The sequence below is a fragment of the Akebia trifoliata genome, unplaced genomic scaffold (genome assembly GCF_017979445.1).
Source record: "Akebia trifoliata isolate Shusen 1 unplaced genomic scaffold, ASM1797944v1 Contig00791, whole genome shotgun sequence".
NCBI classification, from domain to species: Eukaryota; Viridiplantae; Streptophyta; class Magnoliopsida; order Ranunculales; family Lardizabalaceae; genus Akebia; species Akebia trifoliata.
This window is the reverse complement of record NW_028237211.1, coordinates 32,067-42,425: the sequence shown is the minus strand read 5'-3', so window position 1 is coordinate 42,425 and position 10,359 is coordinate 32,067. Positions and strand designations below refer to the sequence as shown.

At 34.7% G+C, this 10,359-nt stretch overlaps 1 long non-coding RNA gene across 2 annotated transcripts; it reads left to right on the top strand.

The window, feature by feature from the left end:
* The first annotated feature begins 3,193 nt into the window (after window positions 1–3,193).
* Window positions 3,194–7,110, top strand: LOC147381061 (uncharacterized). Of its 2 annotated transcripts, none has more exons than XR_015174794.1 (6): window positions 3,194–4,354; window positions 5,246–5,366; window positions 5,466–5,491; window positions 5,650–5,759; window positions 5,993–6,066; window positions 6,772–7,110. It is a non-coding gene; the product is annotated as an uncharacterized LOC147381061 (long non-coding RNA). The 2 variants fall into 2 exon arrangements; XR_015174793.1 differs by having other exon boundaries at window positions 5,466–5,525.
* Window positions 7,111–10,359: the final 3,249 nt, after the last annotated feature.

Here is a 10,359-nt window from a genome sequence, read left to right as displayed (position 1 = left end):
CTTTGCATTTGTTTTAACATTTTGAATTCACTTTGTTCTTTATTATAGCTATTCATTTTGACTCCATGAAATTGGAATTGGTTACGTTGTTATGCGTCGTTGAGTGGGGAGATGGGTACTCACTGGCAATTTCTGCAAATCATGCATGATTAAACGCACACATTTTCCTTCTCTTCCACGAAACAGATGTAGCTCTTTAACAGTTTAACTTAAACCCAAACACCAATCTAGCTCTTTAACTTCAACACAAACACAAACAAAGAGCTAAAGAACTTCACGTCTCCATCCATTTATAAACAATGCAAACAGGGTATAATGAGGCTCATCTTTGGCTACTCTAAAGTTGCAGCAGCAAGGAAACATCATCTCTTGGCTTGATCGAGATAGTGAGGACAAAAACAAACTTTGGCAAGAGAGGCACTATCATAAAAAGATGACTTTTTCTTCTCTTACTATAAAAAAAACTCAGTTGTATCTTTTGATTTTCTTTTCTTAAGATCATCATGTTTTGCCTCTAGCAAACCTCAAGCAATGCCTTATGACCTTTTCTCATGAGTTTTTAGAATATTTGTGCTATCCTTCTATTTTGGGTATTTGATCTAGGATTTGTCACCCTCAATTAACTTTGTTACTATCACAAGAAAGATATTATCTTTTGTATCAAAATAATTCTTGAAATGACTTCATTCGATACAAATGTAAAATAAGATAAGAATGTTCAATCTAATTATTAATGAGCTTAAAAGCGAATATGTTGTCACATACTCATACCATGTACATTCAGGGTCTCTAAATATGTTGTGACATTTCTTATCATGCCAATAATCTGTCCCATTTGAGTGTCCAAACCCAAAGTTTTGGGTTGGCTGAACAAATATTTTCCTCCATCCCATTACACTCGACTTTTTCCAGAGCCATGTGTTATAATATTGAAAGAGTGTTCATATCTGCTTTTACTACAATATTTGTGCCCATTGACTGAACTCTTTTTGCTTCTTTCAAATAAAGGAGTGTAAAAACACTCAACACTCTTACCAAATTAGCTAAGTTGGCACTTTATATGGTTTAAACATGCATGCATGACTATATTGTACACAGTTCTTTAATTTCATTTTCTTGGTGATTTTTTGGTCATGCACTTTATTATCATAGGTTGTTATATTTCTTAGGTGAGTTGAAGCTCAGATAAGGAACCTAGAATTTGTTAGCCATTTTGTGAATCCTTATTATGGATCGCCAAGTCCTCAAATCTATTGGACTTTTGATGTTTTAGAGTAAGAGGACATGAAATAGGGTTGGGGTCAGAAGAATCTATTGCTTCATGTTCAGTAGTGCTTGAACTGATTATTAAAGGTCTCATGATATCAAAAAGCTGACCTTGTTTTGAGCTTTGAAAAATACTGCAAGTGGCATTAGCAGATTCCACCACACTTTAGCAAAACTAAGTCTTGAAAACTAAATCAATTATTTAGAATAAATTTGTTACTTGAAACTAACTTCCTCTTTTTAATACGAAAAATAACTGATTTTCCTATCAAATATCTGAATTATTTGAAAATAGGAATGTCAGATCTCTTAGAAAAGAGACAAGTAAGAAATCTAGATAAATTATGTAAGTAGGATAACTTCATTCCTTTCCAATGTGAGGTATGCACATCAAACATTCGAGAGAGATGCTGCAACATTTTGGAATGCATTTATTTAACAAAACGTTTCAATATTCTAATGTTATCTAATTTCATTGAATATATAATCTAAATGCATGTTGGAATCTATTTTCGGTGAACAATAGGACCTACCTATTTAAGAAAATATGGATATTTAGTATCTTGTGCACATCTCATTAGTTTTGTGAGAGTGTGTGCGTGTGTGTGCAATGCATCCATGTACAATCCAAATACATGGCTTTCTATGTTAATTGAAGGTCATGAGTAGGTCCAATATCTGGTCAGCTAGATTATTAGTTGGAAATTTATTTTATCTGGAGTCTGAATTCTTTTTCTTTGATCAATAGTATCCAGAATTTAGAGTCAGTTTTTATTTTTGAGTTTCTATGTTGGAGAGTAATTGTTTGATAAGTAACCTACAATTTAAGTGTTTTAATTTATTAGGTGTGTTCCCCCAGGAAGTCGAGACATTTAAGATAAAGAGTAGGCTTAATCCCTCCATATGTGTATGATGGAGTCAGTGAAATAAGACATCATCGGTTGATATTGTTACTGTGGTTCAATAAAGGTGCGACTGCTTTGCACTGATTGGTGTAACTTCAATGAGCTGAAAGTAATGGAGAAATGGACTCGCTTGGTGCTCTCTCTGATTTTTTGAAACCATGTGCTGGAGTCTTACTGGGAGTTTATTTGTCGTTTGATAGCATTTCTCCTATTTGTAGTTATCTTTAAAGCCCACTTTTCCATTTTTTTTTTCTTATTAGAAGCACCTTGTTGGAGAAAAGGGGTATATTAGGCTTTAAGGCTTCTATGGTCCAAAGAAACTATCATATGCAAACCTTACTTATTTCAGGATTCAGTTTGATTTCTCTGTTTTACTGTTACTCTCTATATCGATAACATTGTCTATTAACTTCAAATTAAAGGAAGCTTGTGTTATGGAGGTGGAGACGTACAGTACAGGATGGAAATGGACTGTGATAAACACTAGTGTGGACCAATGTTATTTTCAAATAATTTGAAAATAGATCCAGCTAATGTTGGCAATAGTGGTCCTACCCATTTCCCTTTCTAGTACGTAGATGATCGAGTGACTCCACTGTAATTGGGATAAGATGAAAACAATGATGCGTGCATAGATGGTTTGGTGGTCTGTAGTTGAGTCTCTCAGCAACTGTTTCTGTCCTAAGTAGGCTGCTATTTGTTTGATTATTCTTGTGTTGAAGTAAGGGAGAAGGCAATGGGTAGTTTACCTTGTGTGCTTGTGATGGAGGTTGTTGTGGAGACTTTAGAGGCCTCAATTGGCTCTCATAGAGTTGCCATGTGCAGTATGCACAATGCCTTGTGTGCTTGTAATGAATCCTATTTCTCCAATTAATTGTTTAAAAATTTTATTTTATTTCAGCTGATGTGGTCTAATGCATTAGCACATTGGTAAGTGCTAAAAAGGTCTGAGTGTGTTGTTTAGTATCTTAATCCATCTGAAATATTAGTAATTTATAGTAGTCTGTTTCTTTATAATTCTTTCTCTATAGGCATTAGAGAAAAGTATAGTTCTGGGCAATAGCAATTGCTGATATCATGGCCTGGTTGGCTTTTTTTCATGAATGCCTTCAGTTCTCCCTTGGCCTACACATGAATATTAAATTGGTATCTAATATGGCTGTTAGGAGTAATAAGTTATTGGTAGTAACAATGGAAAGAGATTGATCAGCCGTCTCTTGGTTTTTCAAGTAAAAGGTGTGACAGTGAGGAGAAATGAAGCCTCTCTTTATTGGTGGATTCATTGTGGTTAACCTCCCCAATGTAGCCTGCCACGCGAAAACAGAGACTTTGAGGGGACTTTGGCACCCCAAATGACTGATGCTGGAAAAACAGAGGTACTATTGGTAGGCAAACCAGATACATAGACCACATTAACATTGAAGAAGCTTTTCAATGCATAGCAAAGAATGCCCTGAAGAGTGGGGAGGATGAAGAAATGTGAGTAAAATATTTACATATATGTTTATATCATATCATCAAATCCTTGCTATAACTAATTCTATACTAATAGGTATTTGATTAAGTTGTCAATTTTTGCTGTTATAATCCAACCATTGAAATAAGGCCACCAATATAAGACTCTGATTATGCTTGGATCTAACCAGATAACTTATATATATGGGTTTTGTTAACGTGTGCTCTTAAGGGCACACCATGGCTCAAGTTTATGAATGTTCTTTCCATCATTAGACATTAGAAAATTTTCAAGATAGGAGATCTTAACATACTGTAGCTCTAGAATGAGCTGAATAGTGGAATGGAATCTTGCAAACCAGAGTATTTCTTACTTAACAGAAATGAATTGCTGCGAGCATTGGACTTGAGACTCACGGCATTGGAAGAAGAGTTTGTTGCTGCTTTCAAGTAATCTTGACACAATGTGGCAGCACTTCATCGTGCAGCATGCCAACTTCGAGATAACAGTCCACAATGTGGCAGCACTGGGTGTGCAGCAGAGTATCTAGAAATGACGGATATGTATTGTGAAGTAACCCTGGCTGGACGAACCAAAGAATTCCTAACACGTGGGCTCCACAAGCTTTTCAGGTGTCTTGGTTGTGTTGAAACCTTGTGAAGATCTACTCCCAATGGCTGAAGATCTCTAGATTGTGCAAAGATGTGTGGATGTTCTCAGCTCTAAGGTATATGCATATACCACCCATGACAGCCACATGTGCATCTTTAAATTTATTTCTCTACAGAAAACTCAAGTTGAAAATTTTGGTATCCATTTTTCACATTATATGTACACTGCTCAACTCTTGCATAAGTTTGCCATTGTTTTGAAACAAATGAAGTCTCTAAGACCCCATTCTTATTTCAAGAAGTAATTAAGTGTTAGGCATAGTTAATATTGCATTCTTATTTCAAGAAGTGATTAGTGTTAGGCATAGTTTCTTATCAAAAAGTAGTTAAAAATAAATAAAATTAATTGTGTGCTTGTGATCTATGTCGGAGTAGGACCTATATCAAATCATGGGTTGATAGCTACCCACATTTTATATGTATAATATACCACTAATTAAGTTGGATATAGAGACTTAGACAGAGAGACAAACTCATCTCTGAAATTCTATCATTTTTTTTTTTTTAAATTTTTTGTTCTTTTGTTTGTAGAAACAAAAACATGTGGAAAATAGCTGGAAGTATGTTTTCGGTGGGAAAATCTTGATATTAACAAGTATGTGTTGAAGAACAGCGTTACAACACATAGCAGAGACCAACTTTAGGTCTCTGCTCGCTCTCATGTTTAATTTTTTTTTTCTAATGGGTTGAAAAATCCAGGCCTGTCTAGCCGCTCTCATGTTCCAACTTTTGGCTGTAATGGCAGAGAGCAACATTGGGGATGGTACATGGTATCATTGTTGTCTCTAGTTCTTCATCAATTATATGCATTAAACTTCAAATATGGTTTGTTTGTAGTTCATTCACACACTAATGAGAGGGAGTTAAATCTTGTCTTGAAATTTGAACACATTTGACACAAAGAAAAACTCACTAATTCGATGAAAGTCCTTGTTATTATGATGTAGGTGCTGCTCCAATGTCCTTCAAGAATCTATGGCAGAACGTTCCACCAAATTGGCAGGGATCAGATCCTTGTGGTGATGGTTGGGAGGGAATCCGTTGCACCAATTCACATGTCATCTTCATGTAGGTCTTTGTTATAATTTCTTTTCTATCACTTAAGTTGGTTCTTCAATCTTTTTGTTTTGGAATATTGAGATACTTACCCAACTGATTTCATCTCAGACAATGATTGAGTATGGGATTGAAAGGTCAGCTGTCCGGAGATATTCAGACTTTGTCCAAGTTACAAGTCCTTTTATGTCTTCTCTTTGTAGTTCACTTTCTTCCCTGTAATAGTAATAGAAGACTAATTCTATTTTAATTTTTCCGAATAAATTCATATCTGATTACCGATTGATCTATGTAGGGATCTATCTTACAACAAGGATCTGACCTATTCCACAAACAATTGGGAACCATTCTAGTCTTCGATGGGAACAATACTGGTCTGGATTTGCTAATTCATACCAAGCACTTGTAAGTCCCAAGTCTTCTTAGTTTGCAATTAATTATTTATGTTATTAATTTTTCTTACTTGCATTGCCAAGGATAAAGAGGTTGGGTAATGTCAGGTTAGGAGGCGGTGTACATATTTCGTCATATATTAGCATAAATTTGATCCATTATTTCATTTTGATCCTTTATGTTGATGGTAATTATTTTGACATTTTCGAATCACGAGCACTAAGCTTTGTTCCATGATTTTACAGTCATTTCGGCAGGAATCAGCTCTCTAGCACAATCCCATCTAAATTTTCAGCTCAAACATGGTTCTGATACATGTGTAAGTTCCATCGAACTGCTTTAATTGATCCAGTTGTTAGTTTCTCATTTGCAGTTTGTAACCTCATGTCGATTCATTATACTGTTTTAGCTTTATTTCACTACCAATTATTTTTACCTTAGCAATGTCTTTTTAAAAAATTTCAGAATTTCAAATGTTTTTCTTTCATTTTGTTCAAAGAAGTCTATTTGAGTGTACTCAGTTTCCTATGTTGGAAATATGAAAATAGGAACTATAATCCTATATGTTAAACAAAACATAAAGAGTAGATAAGAGTTATATCTAATGTTTCACATAAAAGAGCTGAAGATGTTTGGGTCTCAATAGGCTAGAAATATTATGTAGAAAAATAGGTGCAAGAAATAAATATAACAATCAGTTGAGGCACTTAATGGAAAGAAATTTGATGATAAAGAGTGGTATGTTGGGAAAGCACAGAAAAAATCCGAAAAAGAAATGGAACTGAAAGGATGATTTGATCCAAGTGTAAAGAAGACAGTAGACAAATTTCAAGGGGTGAACTTGTATGTGAAGAACTTAGATGATAGCATTGATGACAATAAACTGAAAATTGTTCTCAGAGTTTGGCACAATTATTTCATGCAAGGTTTGTAGCAATGTTCTTTAGGATTTAATTATTAGTGACTAGCTGCACTAATATTTTGGCCATTACTCTAAAATGCTTTGGTTCTGACTTCTTAATAGGTCATGCAAGACCCAAATGGAATTAGTAGGGATTCAGGATTTGTTGCTTTCTCAACTCTTGAAGAAGCAAATTGAGCGGTAAGGTTATATTGTTGTATGCATGGTTTCAAAGCTCGTTTTGACGTCTAATCTCGCTCGTGGATCTTAGCTACTTAACAAGAGATATTATAAAATTTTGTATAAATGTGAACGTGAATCGAGTCTCTAACCACTCATTTACATAAATAGTGATGATAAGGAGGAGAGAAGTTTGAATAATAGTTTCAAATGGATGCACTTGTACCGTTTTTGTACCCATGAAAATCATTGCCCATGAGGCAATATTTTAGAATATCACAAGCACATAATTATTTCTATCCATGCTTTCTTTCTGTGTTTATTTCAAATGTGTAGTATAATTGTGGTTTATGTCCGTTGACATTGCTTTCTCTTTCGCATACCATATTTTTTGCATTTCTCAATCTTCAGAGGTGTTTATGGTATGAAAAAGGTGTTTCTATGTAGATAGGCTCAAAGTCCTTAAGGGAAAATTCTATGCCTTTGTAGGTTACAAGAGGCATTTAAGTAAGCTTATTGAATATTTTGAGGTAAGCCCACATTTTTTACATGAAAAATCTATAGCTATCATATCATACATAATATAAACAAGTAAACTTTTAATGATATTTGACACTGCCAATGCTCTCTATGTTTATCAATTCTTCCATTTATCCAATCAACCATATTAGAAGAGGTCCAGTCCAGTGGAGACCTCATCAATATAAGAATCAAGTGAATACCCCAAAGAACTTCCCACAGTTTCACCAAGGAGGGTATACCCATAGTGTAGAATATGAACTGTTAGAAAAATTCATGAACTTTCTATTAGACCAAGTTTACAAAAAATCTCATGAACTTTCAGAAAATTCATGCAGAATATTGCTTTCTAATTTCAGCATTCTGTGCAGAATTAATTAACTTGTTACTATGGAAACTACCATTCCTTTTTGTCAATATAGTCTTGACTCTTGAATAAAGATGTTAGTTTAAACTATAAACATGTGCAGTTCTTTGGTGATTTACTTATTTATTAGTACGGGATTAATAAAAGTTAGTGAAAGCACCCTCGATCTGCGGGGTGCGCAGATCCGCTTTTGACCCTTGAGGTTTGGGGGTCGCTACCTAGTTGTTAAGGTCTAGGAACCAAGCTGACTCTAAAAAAAGGCAACCTAATCTACGAAAGAGAAAAAGAGTCCGGGGATCACGTTACGAGGTTGGAAGGTGTTAGGCACCAACCCCGCCCGGCCAAAGTCGGTCTCTACTAACTTCCCAACTAAATCACATTGCTAAAAACCTAGATAGAAATAAAAATAAAAAAAAATTTATACCTTTCCGATAGCAAGGATTTTGCTCCCTCAGATCTGATAAAAATAGCTCCTTGTACCGTATTCCCTTATTTCGTTCTGTCTCCGGATTTGACTACGGATCTCCGAGATCGAGGTATTTCCTTGTTTTTAGATCTGAACTCTTCAAGTTTGTTGCGGATTTGGGATGTTTTTGGAAGGCTTTTAGGTGTTTTCTAGGCTAAAATTGAAGGAGGGATGTTAGGTAAGGAGTTAGGACTCCAAAACCAGGGTTTATGGGAGGTTAGGGGGGCTTTTAGACCTACTTCTCTTAGGATTTTTCTTTGATACGAAAATAGGGTGTGGAGGCTCCTATTTATAAAGTTTTTTAGGAGAATTAGGGTTTGATTAGGGTTTCTTTTTAGGGTTTAGACTTTGGTCTCATGAGATGGACTTAGTCTTTAGGGCTTTGACTTAAGGTTTTGACTTTAGTCTTATGAGATTGACTTGATTAGTTTATATTAGGGTTTTGATTTAGGATTTTGACTTTAGTCTTATGAGATTGACTTGATTAATTTAGATTAGGGTTTTGATTTAGGGTTTTGACTTTAGTTTTATGAGATTGACTTTAATACTTGACTTTAGTCTTACTTAATTGACTTTAATACTTGACTTTAGTCTTACTTAATTGACTTTAATATCTTAACTTTAGTCTTGCTTGATTGACTTTAAATTTTTGGAGAACCCCCTCTTTTATATCTTTGATTCTTTGGACCCTCAAATAGTGGGTCCTAAAGAAATATCCTGCGAACCATCAACAATTTTCTTGAAAACCTGATGATTGATCAATTTTTTGGTTTAAATTTTATAATTAATTTTATTAATGTTTCACTTTACATTATTTAATGATTTATTTATTAATTCAAAATTTTTAATTATTCAAATTATGAAATTACTATTTTGCCCTCGGTGAGGATTTTTTACGTTTTAAGTCGTTTTTCCATGTTCCAGGGTGTTTTGGAATCAGTTTTTCGTAAGGAATTCAATGGAAATGTTGGTTTTTGTCATTTATGAAGTTTTTTGTATGAAATGGTCCTAAACTTTATGAGGGTATTTTCGTAATTTTGTCAAATTTTGTGAAAATTGGCGAAGTGGTTTTCTTGATTTCGATTTGTTATTTTATGTGTTTGAGTGGGTTTTCCTAAGCGTAATGCAGGCTCTAAGGTTGTTTGGATGTTAGGGGTATTTTGGTAATTTGGTCATTTTTAGTGATTTTTATAATGAAACTTCTTTTTGATTTGCAAGATGATGATTTCTATGTTTCTGGGGTCGTATTTTCCTAGTGTAGCGTGGTTTCTAAGTTTTGTCAGTTAGAGATACCTCATTCAGATTTCTGAAACATATCTGATAACAAAATAAAGCAATGGAATACACATCCATCATTGGGAATCATTGCGATCGGGTTGACGAGTTGATTAATCAGGCGGATGCAAAAATGAGGTGTCTACAGATGTCCCTCTTTGACAGAGGGTTGAAGCAAACTATATAGTAAATCTATTTTGGTAGATAGTGCGATATCCGAATGCTAAAGCTAGTGACAGTTCATTTTGCAGCCTGATTTAGCAATTCGTCAGGATGTTCGGATCCTTGAGGGTCAAGCTCTCCCCGAATTAAAAGGTTGTCAGGTCCTTGAGCGCAAACTCTCACTGACAGGGTCAGATCCTTGAATTTTAAAGAATTCTCCCTGACTAAAAAGTGCAAATGTGCAAGTATGTGCACTGTGTGAAATTGAGTAAAATCTTAACAAAACTCGAAAAAATTTGAATGATATTTGAGACAAATCTGAACAAAAGTTGAGAAAAAGTTGAATGTTATACTCTACCTACCCTAGGTGAACGAGTAATAAGCTAATTTTTTGAAATTCCTACTCTACCTGCCCAGGATGAAAGAGTAATGAACTAATTTTTTTGGGAAGTTCTACTCTACCTACTCGGAGTGAAAGAGTAATGAACTAATTTTTTTGGGAGTCCTACTCTACCTGCCCAGGGTGAAAGAGTAATGAACTAAATTTTTTTTTTTGGAAAAGTTCTACTCTACCTACTCTGAGTGAAAGAGTAATGAACTAAAATTTTTGAGAGTCCTACTCTACCTGCCCAGGGTGAAAGAGTAATGAACTATTTTTTTGGGAAGTTCTACTCTACCTACTCGGAGTGAAAGAGTAATGAACTAACTTTTTAGGAGTCCTATTCTACCTGCCCAGGGTGAA